Genomic DNA, 23,302 nt, shown 5'->3' on the forward strand with positions numbered 1-23,302 from the left:
CAGGTACACTGGGCATTTTCCTGTCCCTGGAGGGCTCACAATCTAATTTTGTAGCTGTGGCACTGGAGGGTTAAGTGACTTGCCCAAGATTACAAGGAGCTGCAGTGGGATTTAAACTGGCCACCTCTTCATGTTAAGAGCAGTGCTCTAACCACTAGACCACTTAAGTGGTTTTAATCCTAGTGTGTGTATATTCAGTGGTGCTCTCCATTAGGTGGCGCTGCTGAATATACACAGATAATTTGGAATGTCCAAATTCGACATTTCAGGTTCCAGCTCCTAGTAGTAGTAGTAGTATTTCTGCAGCCCATCCAGATGTTTAATGTAGATGTCTAGAGGTGCTGCCCCTGGAACACATCTTACCCTGAACTCTTTTTGGATGGCTAACTTTGGTCATATAACAATTTACATGTCCAAAATTATCTATTCTGCCCCAGTAATTTATTTTTTTAAAGCACCTATGTGGCCGGTGTTGACCACATAAGTGGATTTTTTTAAAAATGTCTTTATTTGATCATAGGCTGGTACAGATCAAAGCCAAACAATCACAAAGGAGCAGAAACAGAGGACGAGCCAACAGGCAATATCAATACACAATATCAACAAGCTGCCTGTGCTATTGTATATGTTCCAGATGAATAGGATAAATATGTTGGCCCGTTGCCCCTCCCCTCCTCTCCCTTCTTTTGCTGTAGCAGTTCTGTACTAACACCTTCTCTCCAAGTCCTTAGTCCTTTGGATCAGATAAATCTGTCACTACAGGAGCCAAAAAGGTTTACTTTTCCAGCTTGGCTTAATTATCTCTGCTGTGCAGTCCTGCAAACCTAAGCAGCCTTAAGTTTAAAGCAAATTCAAAGACACAGGAACAAAAACAGTTTGTTTTCCAGGCTAGCTGAATTCTCTCTGTTCTGTAGACCCAGCACAACTCTGGATTTTCCTGTAGTCAGTAACAAGAGTATTAGAGGGTCACTACTGCTTACCCCGTCTATAGAACCATTAGGCATAATGTAGCGCTGTACCCAAACAAGTACAGTAAGAGTAGACAATCTATTCTGCCTTCCTCCTGTGACCTGGGTTCTTTCCTGCCCTTCCATTCTTCCATTCCTTTTATCCTCCAAGTCCTCTGGAGAAAAGCCAGGCACATCTTCCCACAGGCAGGTTTCTACCTGGAATACTTCTTTTTTAAAGCAGGCTGAATTGTCAGTTTGGTTTGTTGTGCTGCTGCTGCTGCTGCTTCTCCTCCTCCTTCTGCCTTCTCTTCATATTTCTGAAGCAAGCGCCCAGAGACTCCAGCCTCCCTACTCTTAGGCCAAGATGCACTAAAGTCGTCCTTAGAGCCGTTCCGTACCGAATTCAATAGCGAATCGGTAGGGAACGGCTATGCATCAAGGAAAGGGAATGCAAATGAGCTACTCGTTGTAGCTCATTTGCATTCTCTATTCCTTCTTAAAACAGTCGGAGAATCGGCCGGTCAAGCATGTGCAGAGCAGCAAAGCGTTATGCTGGCTGCTCTGCGCATGCCAAATACGCCCGAAGACGCCTCGCCACTCACCCCCCCCCCCCCCCACCGCAATAATAAAAAGTGCCCTTTGAGGCCGGCCATCGAAAAAAGCCGTCCGTTTTCGCCGTCATTCACCTTCTCAATAATAAAAAATGTCTTTTTTGGCCGTGCTTCACTCAGCTGAGAGACCTGAAAGTCTCTGAGCCAATCACAGCGCTGTGATTGGCTCAGAGACTTCCAGGTCTCTCAGCTGAGTGAAGCACGGCCAAAAAAGATGTTTTTTTATTATTGAGGAGGTGAATGACGGCGAAAACGGAAGAGTTTTTTCGATGGCCGGCCTCAACTGCACTTTTGTTTTTCTTATTGCAGAGGTGAATGGCGGTGAAAATGGACGGCTTTTTTGTTTTTATTATTGCGGCGGGGGAGGGGGGGCGGAATGACTTTTATAGTGGTTTTTTAATCAGTTTTCAATCCCGTGCAGCCCCAACGAGAGGTACAGACCTCTCGTTACAGTTTCCAGCGTAAAGGCAATCGGAAAAACTTAGTGCATCTCATTACAATAGGATTTCTACACAATTTGCTCATCAGCATTCCATTTTCATTAGCTGCTACCGCCGTCGTAAAATGGCTTTTAGTGCATACCAGGGTTTACTACTTGCTCGTTATTGACTCATTATTGGCTCATTAGGTTTAGTGCATCTGGCCCTTAGAGTCTCAACCCCCAGAGCTCATTGCCTCTTGGGAGCTGTAGTTTTACATGGCTCTCTCTTCTACCAGCTCTAGAGGTCTTCCCTCTGCTTTTGTCCTTGAGGAAATATAAATTCTATCATATTTCATACATTATTAAAATATTGGATATTTATGAAGGTTGGGAAACAGTATAGAATGGAGTTATATATGCTGACCTGATATGTACATATATTTTATATGTATACAATTAGAGCATAAGATCTGTCCATTTAAACATTTTTAGAAGGTAATTCATGAGTTAAATTTGATCATTTATTGAAGAAACACTACAGGCCCTGTTTGCTAAGGCATGCTAGCGTTTTTAGCGTGCGCTAATGCTAGGGTCACCCATACATTCCTATGGGTGTTTAATTTTTAGCATGCCTATAGCATGGCTTAGTAAACAGGACCTTATAACTGGAGGTTTCAGACCTATGATTAAACGTAGTCAAACATATTTGGTCTTTTCGGATGCTTTTTGAGGTCTTTACTTCTTAAAAATAACTACTTTATTGAATTTGGAGGGGGGTTTTTTTGTTTATTTTATTTTTTTCCTGGTTCTTAGTTTTGGTGTGTAATGTACAGATTAATTACAGACCCAATAAAATATCATAATAGAAATACTATTTAGAGTTGATAACATTTAAATAAAATAGACTCAAACAGCTGGTCCAGACAAGGCACCAGACATACATACCATATGAATATTTCCATGGAACATTTCATGTGACAATAACATTCCATAACAGAAATGCGTCATAAAAACCCTGTTATTTAAATGCTAAATTAAAAATAAAACATGTCTCTCATAGTTTCCGGAATAGTGGAAGATGATGTGTGACACTGAATTCAAAGGCATGGCCCACAAACAGAAAGGCTTGTCTCCTTGAGTCACTATACATAATGAAGCATCCCATGTCGGCAGATAAAGACCTGCACGGTCCATCCAGTCTTCCCAACAAGGAGGCCAGAGTTGAATCTGGAACTCTGCACATGGAACGTAGAGATCAAAATTGAGATATTCAGGGGCCTTTTTACTAAGCTGCATAAGCGTCTACGCGCACCCAACATGTGCCAAAATAGAATTACTGCCCAACTACTGTGTGGCTCGTGTGGTAATTTCATTTTTGGTGGGCCTCTGATACATCCATCTGAAAAATATATTTTATTTTCAGGCATGCCTAACGGACGTGCGCCTGGTAGCATTTGGCACGTGTAGGTCATTACCACCCAGGTTCTTTACCACTAGGTCAATGGCTGGTGGTAAGGTCTCAAACCCAAAATGGACGCACGGCAATTTTCATTTTGCCGCACGCCCATTTTCAGAAAAAAAAAGACATTTTTTTGTAGGTGCGCTGAAAAATAATTCTGTGTGCATTGCCAACACGCGTCTACACTACTGCAGGCCATTTTTCAGTGCACCTTAATAAAAGGACCCCTGAGGTTGCAACATGCTCAGTTCCAATGGTATTTTAGAAAAATATTTGACGAGTCACAATGCAGAACCTTTCCCAAAATACCTGCAGGAATGCATGTGTATTTATCAGCACATGCAGTGGGAGCAGCCATTTTACAAATATATATGTTTATTTATTTATTGGTGCTTATAGCCCTCATAATCCAAATGTGAATTATTCAGTTCTAGGAGCTTACAATAATTAAGACTAGAAATGCATATAATATATTTATACAATTATGAAGAAAACATAAACAGTGAGATTTTGAAAAGCGCAAACAAATAAAGATATCGTAACATTTGCTGTTTAGTTCGTTGTCTAGCAATGCAAACATTTACAAAATATTAGATAAGTCAGTAATCCTTTTTATCTCACTAGGGATGGAGTTCCACCATTTTGAACCTGTATGTGAGAAATCTCTGTTCAATATGGATTTATATCTGATGTTTTTATAGCTAGGAAAATGTATGAGTTTCTTGATCTAGTAGACATATTGAAGGTAGGTAAATCTATCAGCTTTATCATGAAATCTGGGCTCATGTCATAATTTTGTAGATGAATATGAACATTTTAAAGATGATTCTGGCATTGATTGGTAGCCATTGAGGGGCATAATCGAACGGGGTGCCCAAGTTTCCCTGAGGGCGTCCTCGTAGGACGTCCTCGCGAAGGGGCGGGGAAACCCGTATTATCAAAACAAGATGGGCATCTATCTTTTGTTTCGATAATATGGTCGGGGATGCCCAAATATCAACATTTAGGTCGGCCTTACAGATGGTCCTTCTTAGAGATGGCCGTCCCTGGTTTTCAGCGATAATGGAAGTAACCTGTTCCGGGGCAGAGGGAGAATGGAACGAACAAAGGACAGGCGCGCGGCACCCCCCCCAGTGGCATGCACCCGGGGCGGACCGCCCCCCCCCCCCCTTGGTACGCCACTGGGATATCCTAAATTTGAGTGTCAAAGGGAAGATAAATAGTCACTTCTCAGCATACACGTTGAGACAATGAGTGGCATGGACCCATCAGCTTCCAGGTGGAGGTGTCAGTAGTTACACATGGAAGTGGTAATTTTGCAACATGCAGCTACCCAGTTTTACAAACCTACACCATTAAAGTAGTGAGGCCACAATTTTAATTTTGAAAAATGAAATAAACTGTGGGGTGAAAGAGGATGGTTCCCTTAAGCCGTCATTTAAGCCCTGGCCAAAATATGTACTTTTAAAAAACCTATATATGCCTTCGAGCTGTTATAAAACCTGATATGGACATTTTTCCCTATACTTGTGTCTTCTGTTTGCAAAATGGGGGAAAAGACATATAGATTCTAGTCCCACCCATGCCATGCTTAAACCACACCCCCTTGAAATCTCTGCAAGGTGTGGATCTCCATGTGCAAATAGTAGCTTTCTGAAATAACCATTTATATAAAGTCCTAGTCAGTGACTAAAACTGTGATTTTGCTTTACGTATTCAGGGCTCCCATTATAAGAACTTTAAAAATCAGTATTAATTTTAAAGTTTAGAGAAAATAAGGAGCAAATATAGGCCATCCAAGGCTGGGGTTGTACAATTATGCAATATCAGATCCAGCAGGATTCTAGCTACTGTGTTTTAGATATATACAGTATAAATATTACAGTAATCAATGCATCCCATTATCAGCACATATAGAACTGCTGTGAGATTTTTTTTAAGGTATAATGGTATGTCTCATCCACAACAGATAGAAAGATTTCTTAACTGTGCTATTTATATGAAGATGCATACTGTACACATACTGTACTGTAGATTACTGTACTATTGAACAGTACAGTTTATACTGTAGATTTGCTGTGATGGTAACAGCAGCAAACTCCAAAGTGTGACCAAGCCCCATAGGAAATGAATACTGCACAAGGTCCCATGAATGAACTTCTCCCTCCACTCCACAGAAGGCAAAGTGATACCTCGGTTTTCGTCGATAATCCGTTCGAAAACAATCGGCGAAATCCGAAACCGACGAAAACCAAGGCAATTATTTCCATATGAATATAAAAGACTAATGTAAAGAATAAATGAACATTTAACTTGGCATTTACCTTTCTGAAGACTCTTCTTGGCATATGGAAGACGTGGGTCGCCCTTTGTTTTCGCAAAGTTAGCAGCGAGGTCACGTGGGCACGCCCATGAAATCCGAGGTAACTGACGAAATCCAAGACAAATTTTTCGTGGAACAAATCAATGAAAACCGAAATAGATGATAACCGAAGTCAACGAAAACCAAGGTATTACTGTAGTTTATTCAGATTCAAACAGAACATCTGTGATTTTAAGTTGTGACTTAACTTCTATCAACTAATCACTCTGAAGAAACCATGGAGGACATACCACAGCTTCAGATTTGTGTGTGTGTGTGTGTTTCAGCAGTCAGATACCCACAGAACTTTAGATTTGTTTTGTTTTTTTTTGGGGGGGGGGGGGTCTAGCAATTGTTTATTTTCCAATATCCATTTTTCCCTAAATTTAAACATATGGTAAGGTGCGTCAGCTGACTTTCTAGGTTCTTACCTAGATTTGAATGTTATCTCCGTATATAAGATAATCCAGACCCACCTTGCTAATAATTTGACCTAGTGGTTGAATAACAAAGCTGAGACCCCTGAGGGACCCCAAATTTAGGTCTCCAGCATCAAAATAAGAACATAAGAGTAGCCATTACTGGGTCAGACCTATGGTCCATCTAACTCGGTATTCTGCTCCTAAGCTAACCAAGGTCACTAGTACCTGGCAGAAACCCAATTAGTGTTTTAAATGAGCATCAATGGTAGAGAGAACATAGTATGTAAACTGTATCAAAAGTAGATTCAGCATTGAGGCATCATAGACCAAGTGAACCAGCTATGAGATCTCTTATAGCCTCCAGCTATTTCAGATCTGCAGCACTAAATGTAAAATCATCTGCTTCTTCAGCTGTAGTAATCTTTTTGAAAATAATGAATATTTTAAATCTTGGCATCTTCTTGACAGTTTGAATATCGTGGCTAATTTTTTACTCAGCGCCCAGTTTGTCACCACCTCAGATGCAGGTTCTATGGAACCGAAACGCCCTGTTTCCCATATAGTGGGTGTCGAGAACTTCATTCACTTTCAGCGCTGCGCTGGTGCGATGTTTTATCACTTATCAGTTAAGTAAAAGGGCTGCTGTCTTGGTTTGACTGTTTTTTCCTCTATTTTTAATTTGAGTGCTAATAAAATAAAAATGTAAATATTCAGAGTACAGGTGTGTTTGTGTGTCACCTGGAGGGGCATTTTCGAAAGGGACATCCAAGTTTTGATTTGGACGTCCTCGCAAAATGTCCCGATCCAGGGGCAGGGAAACCCATATTTTTGAAACAAGATGGACGTCCATCTTTTGTTTCGAAAATACTGTCAGGGACATCCAAGTCCTTAAATTTGGTCATCCCTAGATTTGGAAGTTTCTGATTTTCGGCGATTTTCGAAACCAAGGATGTCCATCTCAGAAACGACCAAATGCGAGCCATTTGGTCGTAGGAGGAGCCAGCATTTGTAGTGCACTGGTCCCCCTGACATGCCAGGACACCAACCGGGCACCCTAGGGAGCACTGCAGTGGACTTCATAAATTGCTCCCAAGAACATACAGTGGTGGAAATAAGTATTTGATCCCTTGCTGATTTTGTAAGTTTGCCCACTGACAAAGACATGAGCAGCCCATAATTGAAGGGTAGGTTATTGGTAACAGTGAGAGATAGCACATCACAAATTAAATCCGGAAAATCACATTGTGGAAAGTATATGAATTTATTTGCATTCTGCAGAGGGAAATAAGTATTTAATCCCTCTGGCAAACAAGACCTAATACTTGGTGGCAAAACCCTTGTTGGCAAGCACAGCGGTCAGACGTCTTCTGTAGTTGATGATGAGGTTTGCACACATGTCAGGAGGAATTTTGGTCCACTCCTCTTTGCAGATCATCTCTAAATCATTAAGAGTTCTGGGCTGTCGCTTGGCAACTTGCAGCTTCAGCTCCCTCCATAAGTTTTCAATGGGATTAAGGTCTGGTGACTGGCTAGGCCACTCCATGACCCTAATGTGCTTCTTCCTGAGCCACTCCTTTGTTGCCTTGGCTGTATGTTTTGGGTCATTGTCGTGCTGGAAGACCCAGCCACGACCCATTTTTAAGGCCCTGGCGGAGGGAAGGAGGTTGTCACTCAGAATTGTACGGTACATGGCCCCATCCATTCTCCCATTGATGCGGTGAAGTAGTCCTGTGCCCTTAGCAGAGAAACACCCCCAAAACATAACATTTCCACCTCCATGCTTGACAGTGGGGACGGTGTTCTTTGGGTCATAGGCAGCATTTCTCTTCCTCCAAACACGGCGAGTTGAGTTCATGCCAAAGAGCTCAATTTTTGTCTCATCTGACCACAGCACCTTCTCCCAATCACTCTCGGCATCATCCAGGTGTTCACTGGCAAACTTCAGACGGACCGTCACATGTGCCTTCCGGAGCAGGGGGACCTTGCGGGCACTGCAGGATTGCAATCCGTTATGTCGTAATGTGTTACCAATGGTTTTCGTGGTGACAGTGGTCCCAGCTGCCTTGAGATCATTGACAAGTTCCCCCCTTGTAGTTGTAGGCTGATTTCTAACCTTCCTCATGATCAAGGATACCCCACGAGGTGAGATTTTGCGTGGAGCCCCAGATCTTTGTCGATTGACAGTCATTTTGTACTTCTTCCATTTTCTTACTATGGCACCAACAGTTGTCTCCTTCTCGCCCAGCGTCTTACTGATGGTTTTGTAGCCCATTCCAGCCTTGTGCAGGTGTATGATCTTGTCCCTGACATCCTTAGACAGCTCCTTGCTCTTGGCCATTTTGTAGAGGTTAGAGTCTGACTGATTCACTGAGTCTGTGGACAGGTGTCTTTCATACAGGTGACCATTGCCGACAGCTGTCTGTCATGCAGGTAACGAGTTGATTTGGAGCATCTACCTGGTCTGTAGGGGCCAGATCTCTTACTGGTTGGTGGGGGATCAAATACTTATTTCCCTCTGCAGAATGCAAATAAATTCATATACTTTCCACAATGTGATTTTCCGGATTTAATTTGTGATGTGCTATCTCTCACTGTTACCAATAACCTACCCTTCAATTATGGGCTGCTCATGTCTTTGTCAGTGGGCAAACTTACAAAATCAGCAAGGGATCAAATACTTATTTCCACCACTGTAGCTCCCTTACCTTCTGTGCTGAGCCCCCCAAAACCCACTACCCACAACTGTACGCCACTACCATAGCCCTTACAGGTGAAGGGGGCATCTACATGGGGGTACAGTGGGTTTGTGGTGGGTTTTGGAGGGCTCGCTGTTTCCTTCATAAACGTAACAGGTAGGGGGGGGATGGACCTGGGTCCGCCTGTCTGAAGTGCACTGTACCCACTAAAACTGCTCCAGGGACCGGCATACTGCTGTCATGGACCTGAATATGATATCTGAGGCTGGCATAACATATTTTGAAAGGTGTTTTTTGAGGGTGGGAGGGGGTTAGAGATCACTGGGGGAGTAACGGGAGGTCATCCCCGATTCTCTCCGGTGGTCATCTGGTCATTTCAGGCACCTTTTTGTGCCTTAGTCGTAATAAAAACAGGTCCAGGTGAAAACGTCCAAGTGCTCGTCAGGGACGTCCTTCTTTTTTTCCATTATGGGTCAAGGACGTCCAAGTGTTAGGCACGCCCAAGTCCTGCCTTCACTACGCCTCCGACACCCCCCCTTGAACTTTGTCCATCCCTGCGACAGAGTGCAGTTGGGGACGTCCAAAATCGGCTTTCGATTTTGCCGATTTGGACGTGTGCATGAGAAGGACATCCATCTTCCGATTTGTGTCGAAAGATAGGTGTCCTTCTTGTTCGAAAATGAGCCCGATAGCTGAATACATGTGAAAGAGAAGGAGGGAGTACAGATTGAAATGTAGAATATAGGAGGTTGTTTTTGAAGTGACAGTTACACATATAAATGCCCTAAGGGCCAGATTCTATATATGACGGTTAATAAATCTGCAGGTAAATTCTAATTATTGCCAATTAGTGCTCATTATTGCTTGTTAAGTGCTGTTAACAATGCTGATTGGCTTGTTAAGCCAATTAAATTATGCACATTGTTGTAGAATATGCCTGGATTTCGGTGTAGAATGCTAGGTGCACTATATGGAATCTGGAGATAAGTCTGTAAACTGCAATTTCAGAACAGCTGCTGTTTACATGTTTAGAATTGTAGCTCAAACGGTTTGGAAGAGGGTGTGTTGTGGGCATGGTTTGGGTGAATCAGCAAAGTATGCATGTTTTTCTGGTTTTGCAACTGCAATAAATGCACGTGTACTTAAAAAAAAATCAAGATGTCAGTATTCACATCTGCTCCGATGCTGGCGTGTGGACCTAAAGTATTGAGGTGGCAATTATGGTTATCCCTCTGGTGTTTTAAAGCAGCTCACAAATTCAACAAAAAGGCATTTTCCCCTCAGCCCCTCAATAGGCTCTTCCAGGATGTCAATTTTGTAAAATGTGGCACTTACAGATGTAGGATGCTGATACTTACACATGTGGAGAGTAAGGGATTTGATATACTGCCTTTCTGTGGTACAATCAGAGCAGTTTACAGGTATTTTTCTGTCCCTAGTGGGCTCACAATCTAAGGGAGTCTCTTACCGAGGCATGCTAGTGTTTTTAGCTCATGTTAAAAATCATGAGATGCCTATCATATTCCTATGGGCGTCTCAGCGTTTACTGCCAGCTGATTTTTAGCGCAAGCTGATTCCCAGAGGTGATGGACTAATCAGTAAATCACTCCTCCACTCCTATCTTCTGTAAACTTGGTGCTAACATTTATGGGTCTGTTGCATGCAAAAATATTAAGAATACTAACACATATACATGTAGGTGGGCACCCCGACATAATAGCCCTGACAAAATAGTCCAGACAAAACAGCCTTGTAACAAAATAGCCCTAGACAAAATAACCCTAGACAAAATAGCCCACTTAACAAAATACCCCCCTAGAAAAAAATAACACATCACAAAACAAGTTGATAAACTACAAGTGAAATCTTCACTGATAAAGGCTCCTACCAGCATTGCATTGTATAAAGCATATATAAATAAACAAAATTCAATAGCTAGCACCTGGTATTCATGATCTGTTCTGCTGTTTAAGGAAGCTATTCTTCCATCAACATGCTAATTAAAAAAAAACAATATTGTCATCATTTTCATAGTCTTACCAACCTTATCCTGTTTAGCAAGGTAACATTATTAGGGAAAAAAATGCAGTGCCATATTCTGGGCAGCTTGATCGGGCCCTTTTTTCAAGGGGCTAATTTGTCAAGGGCTATATTGTGGGCAGGTTGTTTTGACAGTGGCTGTTATGTCAGGGGCTATTGTGTCGAGAGCTTTTTTGTCGGGTCTATTTTGTCAGGGGCCATTTTGTCGGGGCTATTTTGACCGGGTACCTTGGCGGTGCATAATTATTCGTGTATATGCCAGTACGCCGTTTACCCCCGAATTCTATATAGCGCACCTAGAGATCTGTGCTTAAATCCAAGCTTATTCTGTAACAACATGCGTAACTTAATTGGCTTAACAAGTCAATCAGCGTTCTGAACAGCACTAAAGCAATAATGAGCACTAATTGGCAGAATTAACATGCACAACTCGCTAAGCATATTCTGTAACGCACTGTGCCTAAATTTTAATGTGCGCAGGGGGAAAGGGGCGTGGTTATGGGTGAGGACATGGGTATTTTGTGGGGTTTTAAAATGTATGTACATTGTTATAGAATATAGCCCTCTGTTCTTAAATCTATGCACTGGGATTTAAGTCCTATTTTCATTGGTGTAAATGGAGGCATATAGTTTTAGGTGCTAGGATATCAGAGTGGAGGAGTGGCTTAGTGTTTAGGGTGGTGGACTTTGGTCCTGAGGAACTAAGTTCAATTCCCACTTCAGGCACAGGCAGCTCCTTGTGACTCTGGGCAAGTCACTTAACCCTCCATTGCTCCATGTAAGCCGCATTGAGCCTGCCATGAGTGGGAATGCGCGGGGTACAAATGTAACAAAAAAAACCCTAAGCATATTCTATATACTGCGCCTAAATCTAGGCTCCACTTATAGAAAAAACACTTATAGAAACTTATAGAAATGTTTTCCATGCAGATTTTCTAGGTGCCATATGTAGAATCTGACCCATAAGCTCTCTTCTGTAAATACATGACTGTCTTTTATTGCAAGGGGAGCATGGAATGAGACCTACGCAGGGCTTCCACTTACATGCCCCAAACTATTGAATAACCTCCTGTTCAATATCTGTAATCAACCATCTCACTTGACCTTTAAACAAGCCATGAAGACTCATCTGTTAACCTTGACCTTTCCCTCTTCCTCATGATATGATTTTTTTAAACTCTGCTTTTATTGTACATTTTATGTTTAATGTTTATTGCTTCTTTTTTTTTTTTTATTATTTGCATATTAACATAGTACATCAAGGAAAACACTTTGATAAGAAATCCAGAACATTACAATACAATACAATCGTTCTATAAAAGAACATGTAGGAAACATATCTTTAACGTAGCCCACACAAAGGAGGGAACCAAGAAAGTAAATCCATTGGAAGATGGATATAAATTATAAGAAACTAGTAAAAAAGCCCCGTTTCTGATGCAAATGAAATGGGGGCTAGCAAGGTTTTCTTCTGTGTGCATGTGGGAGTGTGTGTGTCCCTGCCCTCTGCCCTCTCTCCCTTCCCCTGTGCTGTCTGTCCCCTCCCCCCTCCGAGTCGAGTCCTTCAGTGTTAAGTTTCCTGCTGTGCTGTGTTTGTGTTACAGAGATAGTGAGGGCTTCTGCCCTCTCTCCCCTCCCCCCTCTCCCCTCCCCCCTCTGAGTCCTTCACTGTTACAGAGAGAGCAATTTGATTTCGTGCTTTGCTGTGTTTTCCTTCACTGTTTGTGTTACAGAGAGAGAGAGCGAGGGAGGGGCAGACACTCATGGGGAAACCGGATATTTCTCCCCCTTCACACTTCCGGCTGGAGGCTTCATTTAGAACGTTGGTGGTGCCTTTTATATATAGAGATAGTTGAAAGGAGAAAAAAACTAAGAAACCCCTCTCATATAACTAACAGACTAAAAATGACCCTAACAAGCTGGGCGTCAGGAAGAGTAACACCTTTCCCTTCAAGAAAAAATCTCAGCTGAACTGAATCATAGAAAATATGCCAAACATTTTGATATACCACCAAATATTTACAAGGAAATCTAACTTGAAAGGAAGCTCCTAAAGAGGTAACAGCAGAATGTAAATCCAAAAACTTGTTCCGTCAAAATTGCATCCACACCTACACCTTCTCTTCCATATTTGAGGTATCTGCTGTCTTGTAATACAGTCTCAATATTGAGTCTCTATCCTGATGGAAAACAAAGGAAACTAATAAAGTAGCTCTAACTATTTCATCTACTTCTGAAGATTAATTTCTGAAATATTCAAGTCTTCAGGAACATCAGGTATTTTTTTCTTGTTGAGGTCACATAAAATATTTTTTTGCAAAGGTGGAAAAGCCACTTCTGGATATTTTAACACCGTTTGCAAAAAATTATGAAAGAGATCTCTCACCGGGTCAATAGTGATTGTGGAAAGTTTCAAAATCTTAAATTCAGACCTCTTTGAGAGTTCTCTAAGTTTTCAATTTTTCTCAACATTAGTGATTTATCTTGTATTAGAAGTGATTGAGAAGATTTAATCTTAGCAGTAGTTTTAGCTAACATGTCAACCCTGGCGATGCAGGAGTTAACTTTAATCTCCAAGTTCCACAGTTCAACAGAAGAGGTTGTAGAAATTGAAACAAATGAGGAGCAATCCTGGTGCAAACTCTTGATGGCAGTCCATAGCATGTCCAGGGTCACCTATATCCGGCTTTACCAGTGGCCTCAATGGAGGAGAAACAACCGAAGCTTCAGGCAGATACTACTATAACTACTACTTAACATTTCTAAAGCGCTGCCCGGGTTACGCAGCGCTGTACAATTTAACAAAGAAGGACAGTCCCTGCTCAAAGGAGCTTACAATCTAAAGGGCAAAAAGTGCAGTCAATCAAATTGGGGCAGTCTAGATTTCCTGAATGGGAGGTATAATGGTTAGGTGCCGAAGGTGACATTGAAGAGGTGGGCTTTGAGCAAGGATTTGAAGATGGGTAGGGAGGGGGCTTGGCGTATGGGCTCAGGGAGTTTATTCCAAGCATAGGGTGAGGCGAGGATCACCTGTCTGTGATGACACAGCTCCCAGAATGATCTCCTCCTGCTCTACTGGACTCTCCTGTTTACTCCCCCGCCCCCCCCCCCCCCAATAGCAATGCAAAGGGCTGCAAGCCAGTGGAGAGGGAGGAACTCTTCGCAGCTTCCCCCCTGCGCTTAGGCATTGTGGAATTACAACAAGAGGTAAAAAGAAATCACCAATGCGGGAGCACTCAGCACTAGCATGTATCACCTCTTTTTTAATGTAGATTTTATATTTTGTAAACCATTTTATGCCTTTTTGTTTGGCCACAGTGGTATATCAAGTCTATGAAATAAATAAATAATGTCAATTATGCATGTTACTGCCAAATTTATGTACCCACACGCATGCCAAATTTATGGTTGGCATAACTGTGGGCGCCTTAATATTAGGTGTGCATTTTGATGAGTTTATCTCTAAAGCTCCGTCTTCACCTCATGAACTATTTAATATAATTAAGATGTTAACATCTTCTCCAGCTGATTATGTCTGTGGTTGATATTTCTCCACAAATGTTTGCTGATTTTTTTAAAGGAAAATAGTTGATGATATTGTTCTTTCATTTGGTGATATGGAACTTTCAAAAGGAAATCTTGGAAATATGGATTTTAAGTGGTCTAATATTTCAGAAGTTTCTAAGGAACAAATGAAATGTGTGATAAATAATTTAAATCTTTCTCAATGCCCTTTAGATGATTGTTCCCCTAAAGTTATGAAGTCATTGGCGAATGAGCTTCTGGACCCTGATACTGTAATTGTAAATAAATCTTTAAGTGAAGGGTGTATGCCTCTGTTGTTGAAAGAAGTAGCTGTTCGTCCCTTATTGAAAGGGGAGAAATTGAATCTAAGTAATGTCAGTAATTATCGACCTATTTCTTCCTTCTGAGATGTTTTGAGAGAAGAGGACATTTCTCTGGTAAGTGAAAACATTATTTTGCTCTGTGTTTTGTTGATCTAAAGATTGAGGATAAAAGAGAAATTGCAGGAAGGCAAACTTAATCAGGGCCGCCACCCTCCCCCACTCACACTCAGGTCAAGTCGCTGCTGCCACCCCCCCCCCCCCCCCCCCCACACACTTGGGCTGCCGCCACCTCCACCCCCTTACCTTTATGCGTCTGCTCCTCCCTTAGTCTGTCACTCTGCTATTCCTGTGTGCCGGGACCTGGGTTATCGTGTTAACGCAATCACCTGGGTCTCTGACACACAGGAGCAGGAGAGAGGCAGACCAAGGGAACAGAACATTCTGCCTGTCTCCAGAAGCCTTGCCGGTGCCAGGCCCCCATGGAGACCGGGCCCAGGGAATCTTCCCCCCCCCCCCCGACCCTTTCTCTGTGGCCCTGACCTTAACTAGTTTCCTTAGAGTAAAACCCTTTTCCTCATAGTTTTAAACTTGAACTTTTCAGCCAGAGGTAGAAATTTAAGTGTCACAGCCTACAGCAATAGTCTCCAACATGCGGCCCCCAGGCCACATGTGGCCCTCGCAGACCATTTTTGCAGCCCTCATACCCAGCGGGTAGAGAAAAGGCCCTGTGAAGCTCCTCTGGATCGCATGTGCCTGCGTGGTCACCAGGGGCAGACTGACAGTGGTCGGGGACCTTGGGCAGTAAGATTCATCGGGGCCCCCCCGGCCACTGCCTGCCACTCCACTGTTGCACCTCTGCCCCTCCTGCACTGCCACAGTTGCTGCCACCCTCCCCGGTCCTACCTTGAAGGGCCCTGGTGGTCTGGTGGCCTCTGCGGGGGCAGGAAAGAATCCCACTCTTTTCTGCCTGCTGCCGCTATTCTGCATGGCGCACCAGCAATGCTGTGTTTTCAAAATGGCTACTGAGACTTACTGTGGTAGTCTCGCAAGTCTTGGCAGCCATTTTTAATACACGGTGGCACTGGCGCTGCCATGCAGAGTAGTGGCAGTGAGCAGGAAAGAGTGGGATTCTTTACTGCCCACGCAGAGGCCACCAGACCACCAGGGCCCTTCAAAGTAGGGCCAGGGAGGGCTGCAATTTGCAGTGGCAGCAGGCAACTGGGCAGAGCCTCTGGGCCCTTGGGCACTGCCTGGTTGCCCAAATGGTCAGTCCACCCCTGGTAGTCACATTGATGCACATGTGTGCTCACATGCAAATGCCAGTCACTTACCTCTTCCCATGTGTGCGTGCATGTGTGTGCATATCATTGTGACCCCAAAGTCACATGTGACCCAGTAGAGCTTTGCAGGACCTTTTCTCTATTCACAGTAGTAGCAAAATCTCCCGACAGTGCATCTCAGCTCAGCCCTGAACAGCCACATCCATCAGGTAAGCAAACATTGGTTTCTGTTTTGATGTGTGAAGTATTAAGCATGAAGATTTGAAAATGCCATCATCAGCAAACATAAATGTGCCCCTGGGAGCACCTCATATTAACTTGACTACAAGTTTTCATGTCATGGTGGCCAACTTTCAGACAATGTTTTATCCACATAATTCACTTGGAAAACAGTGGTCTCCTGAAGGACTAATTGACTCTCACCCCAGTCTGCTTTGCTGTACTAGTCTCTAGTTGTGTACTGCTGAGCACGCTGAAGAAACCCAGTGTAAATATGAGCTTACATTTGTAAGACCCCCTTGGTACATTCTTTTCCTGTTATATCCTTTGGGCTCACGTGGGTTGGTGAGGATTAATAGTAACACAGAAACAGAGAAAATCATGGTAGGTAAAGACCATATGGCCACAACCATAAGGTGAGCAAAAATTGCTTTCTCTTTTGGTGTGTGAATTATTAAGTGTAAATTTCATTCTTATTCAACAGTTTCAATTTATTGTTTTTGACTATTATATTGGATTTTCTACCCCAAATGCAAGATATTACATTTCTAAGACTCCCTCTCACCCCCCCACACACCCCTATGGTACATTTTTTTCCTTTTATATCCAGAGGACTATTAAGGATAAAATAATTTCTTTCCTTTGGGCTTATGTAGGATGGGGAGGATTAATAGTAATAAAGAAAAAGTCTTATTTATGTTTTTTGTAACTGCCAAAATAAAGTGATTCTTTAAAAAATATATCCTTATAGAATCAAAATTAGTATTTAAAATTACATTTGTAAGCTTAAAATCCTTTGGTGGCCCCTGGAGCTTTCTCGTATGTACTTTGTGGCCTTTTACATGGAAAAGCTTGGAGACAACTAGCCTACAGCTTTAACAGATAACCTCTAGAGGGCACAGCAGGGCCTAGTTCAGTCTTCATACCCACTCACCCTCCCCAACTCTCACCCATCCCTAGCACATCTCTTTATTTATAGTCTTAATTTATAGTTAGTTATTCTAATTAGGATAATAAGAGGGGAGTTTTCATTACAGAGTTTTAATTACATTTTATTATTTTCAGAGAAGCAAACACTAAATGAATCACACAATATACCACATAATTTTAAGGCTTTTTATATTAGTCTGGTATCTCTAGTAACAAGATTTAATTAAACAACTCAATAACACTAAGATGCTTCCAGCAGACCAGCAGCGAGAGGGATGCTATCCAGTCTTTTGCATTAAGTGTCAGATGTATGATTATCTCCCAGTTGGCGAGAGATTATATGTGTGTGCTGAATGTAAAGAGCTCCTAGCTCTCAAAGAATGAGTCTGCTCTCTTGAGGGTAGAGTAGAAGACTTGGGGGAGCTGAGGGAAACAGAGAGGTACTTACAGGAGATCTACAGTGACACTATAGAGAAGTCCTATCTCCAGTCTGGCAGCCCCTGTGCTGCCTTGGAGGAGGGAGGTTTCCTAAAAGGAGAGCGTCACCTTGGTGAAGTAGGAAGTAATCATGTAGCCAGGACCTGCCCACCAGGGGATGCAATATCCTCTCGCACCAAGGATGTGCCTCCAGGAGCTTCTGCCCAGGAGGTAAAGGTTAGGACAGGGTATATTTGGTGATTTGATCATTAAGCATGTAGATAGCTGGGTGGCTGGTGGACCTGAGGATTACCTAGTCACTTGTCTGCCTGATGCAAAGGTGGTGGACTTCATATGTCACCTAGATATGATTTTAGATAGTGCTGGGGAGAAACCAGCTGTCTTGGTACATGTGGGCACCAATGAAATAGGAAAATGGGCTGTTGGGTAGAAAGCTGAAATTCAGATCCTCCAGGGTAGCATTTTTGGAAATGTTCCTCTTTCTACGTGCAGGACCCAAGAGACAGGCAGAGCTCAGAAGCCTCAATGCATGGTTGAGACAATGGTACAGGGATGGGGAATTTAGGTTTGTTAGGAACTGGGCAACATTCTGGGAAAGGGGGAGCTTGTTGTGAAAGGATTGACTCCACCTTAACTGGGATGGAACCAGGCTGCTGGCACTAACATTTAAAAAGGAGATAGAGCAGCTTTTAAACTAAAATGGGGGGGGGGGGGTGAGCCGACAGTCACCCAGGAATGCATGGTTCAGTGTAGTGTATCCTTGAAACAGGACAGTTAGGGAATCCTAATAGAGAGGTTTCAACAACAGTGAAAGAAAGTCAAGAATGTTTAAGGGGAGAGCAGAGTAAAGGATGCAAATTATTCCCATCAACTTCTAAGCAGCTTGTAGATGCAAGGTAAAAAACACAACTTGAAGTGTATGTTTACAAATGTTAGAAGCCTAAAAATAAGATGGGAGAGTTAGAGTATATAGCACTAAATAAACAGGTGGAAATAATAGACATCTCAGAGACCTTGTGGAAGGAGGACAATCAATAGGACACTGTGTTTACATTATATCACAATGATAGAGTTGATCAAATTGGAGGGCGGGGGTGTTGTGCTATATGTTAAAGAGGGAATTGAGTCTAACAAAATAAACATTCTACATGAAACAGATAGCAGCGTGGAATCCTTATTGATAGGAATTCCATGTGTGATGGGAAGGAGTATACTGTAGGGCTGTACTACCCTTCACCAGGTCAGAATGAACAGACAGATGAAGAAATGTTTAATTAGGAAAGCTGGCAAATTGGGCATCAGTATAATAATGAGTGATTTCAATTACCCTTTTTAAATACTATCCAAATGTTATAGATTGTTGTATAAATTGCTGATTCAGGGAAGGACTGGAATCCTTATATGGTGTGAAACCCTGCCTAGCGCATCCCAGAATGCACTGGTCAGGGCTAGGCTCCACCATTTTCAAGGCGGCGCCGATAGAAGAGGAGGGAGGCCACCTCCCTTCTTCACTGAAAGTAGGGGGTGAGGAAGGGCCGCTAAGACCACTAGGAGGGGTGGGGTTTGACTCACGGCCCTCTGGGCCACCAGGGCTCCATTCATGTGATGAGATGCCGGGGGGGTTAAGGGGACTGGAGACCCCCACCCGGATCTCCAGCCCCCTGAACCTGTCGGGGGGGTTGGGGGACCGGGAGGTTTGACTCGCAGTCCACTGGGCCACCAGGGCTTTATTTGAGGGGACACTAAGGGGTAAGGGGAGGCTGGAGATCCACCAGATCTCCAGCCCCCCGAACTTGTGTCAGGGGAGTCGAGGGGACTGGAGATCCGCCGGGCCTCCAGCCCCCCCTGTGTCACTTGGCTCAGGGTGAGGGTACTTGGGGTCTGGTGGTCCTGCTTCTATTTCAATATTTTTGCCGGTCTCATTCACTAATGGAAAAATTAGCATGAGACCAGCAAAAATAAAAATAGAAAAAGGCCTATTTTACAGGCACCGTAAAAATGGGCTTTGTGTGCAGGAAAGTCCCTCATTAGGATGTTGAAAGCCCATTTTGTACTGCATCTTAGTAAAAGTGCTCCTCAACCCTAGTAAACTTTCAAAGAGGCCAATTTAGGAGCATAACTCTCAAGGGGTGCCTTGTACAAAGCTACGCTAGTGTGTTTACCGCCTGCTGATTTTTACTGTGAGCTAGGGGGAGGGGGAGTTATCAAATGAATAAAACAACATGGTAGTGCATGCTTAGGGGGCAATCCTTGCTACAGCTTTGAGTGAAACATGATTTCATGTCAGAGATTAGTCCCCAAGCTGACATTTAAAAGATGAGTATTTATAAAAGAAGTGATAAAATTAAATAAAGCAGTTGAAAAATAGAAAATTGAGGTGTGAAAATGAAAGTAATGGACTGATGATGAATGTGGTGTAAGTCTCTTGGTGAAAAACTTTATTCCTGAGTATTACCTCTGAAGGTCTAACATACACTGAATATAGATTTTGATATCTAGTGAGACATTAAATAAGTAGATTATAAAATAGCCAGTTCACATATTGTAGATGTGGTTGTGAGTGTTGGGGTGATCCAAAGTAGTTTTAATGGGAAGAACAATTTGTAGATGTAGTGTTGTCGTGGAAAAGTTTAGTCATTGTGTTTAAAAATAGTACAAGGTTGCTAATATTCATTTAGGGGTCCTTTTACAAAGGTACGCTAGCATTTTTAGTGCACGCTAAACACTAGAGACGCCCATAGGAATATATGGGCATCTCTAGCATTTAGCGCACGCACATTTAACGCATGTGCTAAAAACGCTAGTGTGCCTTTGTAAAAGGACCCCTTAAAGAAGTGGGTTTGTTGTAGCTATCCAGCTCATTTTTGAAAGAGAAGGCCAGCCATCTTCTGACATAAATCTTCTGACATAAATCGGGAGATGGCCGGCCATCTCTCAAGTCTGGCGAAATCGGCATAATCGAAATCCGATTTTGGCCGGCCTCAACTGCAGTCCGTCGCGGAGCAGGCCAAACTTCAAGGGGGCGTGTTGGAGGCGTACCGAAGGCGGGACGGGGGCGTTGTTAACACATGGCCGCCCTCAGCCGATAATGGAAAAAAGAAAGCCGGCCCTGATGAGCATTTGGCCAACTTTACTTGGTCCATTTATTTTCAGGACCAAGCTTCAAAAAAAGTGTCCAAACTGACCAAATGACCACCAGTGGGAACCAACCCCCTCCCACCCTAAAAAACAAAATTTTTAAACATTTTTTTGCCAGCCTCAAATGTCATACCCAGCTCCATGACAGCAGTATGCAGGTCCCTGGAGCAGTTTTAATGGGTGCAGTGCTCTTCAGCCAGACAAACCCAGGTCCATCCCCCCCCCCACCTGTTACACTTGTGGTGGTAAGTGTTGAGCCCTCCAACCCCCCCCCCAAAACCCACTGTACCCACATGTAGGTGCCCCCCTTCACCCCTAAGGGCTATGGTAGTGGTGTATAGTTGTGGGGAGTGGGTTTTGGGGGGATTTGGGGGGCTCAGCACCCAACGTAAGGGAGTTATGTACCTGGGAGCAATTTTTGAAGTCCACTGCAGTGCCCCCTAGGGTGCCCGGTTGGTGTCCTGGCATGTGAGGGGGACCAGTGCACTACAAATGCTGGCCCCTCCCATGACGAAATGCCTTGGATTTGGCCGGGTTTGAGATGGCTGGCCTCGGTTTCCATTATCGGCGAAAACTGATGCTGGCTATCTCAAACCCGGCCATCTCTGACATTTGGCCGGCCCGAACCATATTAACGAAATGAAAGATGGCCGGCCATCTTTTTCGATAATACGGTTCGGGACCGCTGTTTGCGGCGCCGGCCATATAGATGGCCGCCCATGTAGATGGCTGGCGCCATTCGATTATGCCCCTCCATGTTTCCTTTTTTCCCTGCAAAACTGAAAAAAAAGAATTTAAATTGTCAAAATTGTTGCCCTAAGTAGTAATGGGAGCTGTATAGTGCTCTGGAATAGACATACGTATTATCAGATCTGATGCTTTTAGAGGTGAATAAAACTGAGTGTGGATTTTAGGAAGTCAGTGAGCTTTAATGCAGTATCTGCAGTGACTCCTCTGCCTGCTGCACATCCCAAATATCTTTTTGTGTCAATTATTTCAAGAACATCTCCTTTTTTATATTTCACTGTTTGGCCTTCAAGGACCCAAAGGAATCGGGGTGGAGTACTTGAGGATTTACCGTGCTAATAATAAGCAAACCTTGTGTCATTGGGAAATTACAGTGTTTCAGTTCTGATTTGGTAACACACGTCAAGCAGAGCCCTCGCACTGAATGTCTATGGGCCTGTTTTAAAGAATTTGTACTCCTAACGTTAGGGGTCCTTTTACAAAGCTGCAGTAAAAAGTGGCCTTAGAGCATCCTCACACGGGCCTTTCCCATGTGCTAAGCCCATTTTTACCGCAGCCGTAATAATGGCTTTTTTTTCCATTTTTGCATTAATGGCCATGTGCTAAACAAAAAGGCTGTTTGTCAGGTTGTTTTATTTATTTATTTGCTGCACTTGTATCCCACATTTTCCCACCCATTTGCAGGCTCAATGTGGCTTACAAAATGTTACAACGACATTCACATCAATAGAATACGAATTTCAGAATGTAGATGCAGATAAGGTGCATAAGAATATCATAGCAATCATTTTAACGGAATAATAATTTCAGAATTATTACAAATAAAGGTGCATAGGTAAATCATGTAGGATTGGAAGTGGATAAATAGATAAAACACAACATAATGATATCAGGACAAGATATAATATTCAGTAATAATATTCAGTAATGAGGATGTAATTAAAATGAACAAATTAGGAGAGTTCCATAATTGTTGTTTTTGGAGTAATTTGGGAGTCAAATCGTTATGGGGGATCTTTTTTGGCACACCAGGCTGCATTTGTTGGATAGTATGTGAAAACTTCTTAATATAACTACTTCTTTTTTCTATTTTTGCCTGTCCGACCAATGTTGGAATTCCTGGTGGTTGCCTAGTTTTAGCATATATTGAGACTTTGATTTTCACTAGCACCGTGTTTGATATATACCATTACTTTCGTACAAGTGGAGGGTTTTTTTTTAAATGCCTGAGAGGCTTTTTTATCCGTTGGATTTTAGTTTCCAGACCAACCAATAGCATGATTTGTAGTAAAATTACCAGTCTTAATGGTAGCCCACATTGATATCTTTCCTCCAGAGCAGGGGTGTAGCTACAGGGGGCCACAGGGGCCTAGGCCCCCACAAATTATGCCCGGGCCCCTGGTTTGGCTGGCGGGGTCCCCAACCCCCGCCAGCCAAAACCTTCTTCAGTGCTGTCTCCTGTGCAGCTGCATTCCTGCCCTACTCTTCTTGCTCCTCCTGTCCTGTGCTCGCTGACGCTCCTTTACATGAAACTGAGGAGCATCAGCGTGCAGAGGACAGGAGGAGCAAGAAGAGCAGGGCAGGAATGCAGCTGCACCGGAGATGGCGCTGAAGAAGGCTTCGGCTGGCGGGGGTTGGGGACCCTCGCCAGCAAAGGTATTTGCAAGGCGAGGGGGTGCGAGGAGACGAGGGGAGGTGTGAGGAGGCACGAGGTGGTGGCGGGGGGGGGGGGAGGCGAAGC

At 43.2% G+C, this 23,302-nt stretch overlaps 1 protein-coding gene across 1 annotated transcript in view; it reads left to right on the top strand.

Annotated features, from left to right (window-relative positions):
- Positions 1-23,302, top strand: part of LOC115471189 (pituitary homeobox 3) — a 192,791-nt gene that overhangs the window by 138,872 nt on the left and 30,617 nt on the right. The window lies entirely within an intron of this gene.

Source organism: Microcaecilia unicolor, chromosome 5 (assembly GCF_901765095.1).
Source record: "Microcaecilia unicolor chromosome 5, aMicUni1.1, whole genome shotgun sequence".
Lineage (NCBI taxonomy): Eukaryota > Metazoa > Chordata > Amphibia > Gymnophiona > Siphonopidae > Microcaecilia > Microcaecilia unicolor.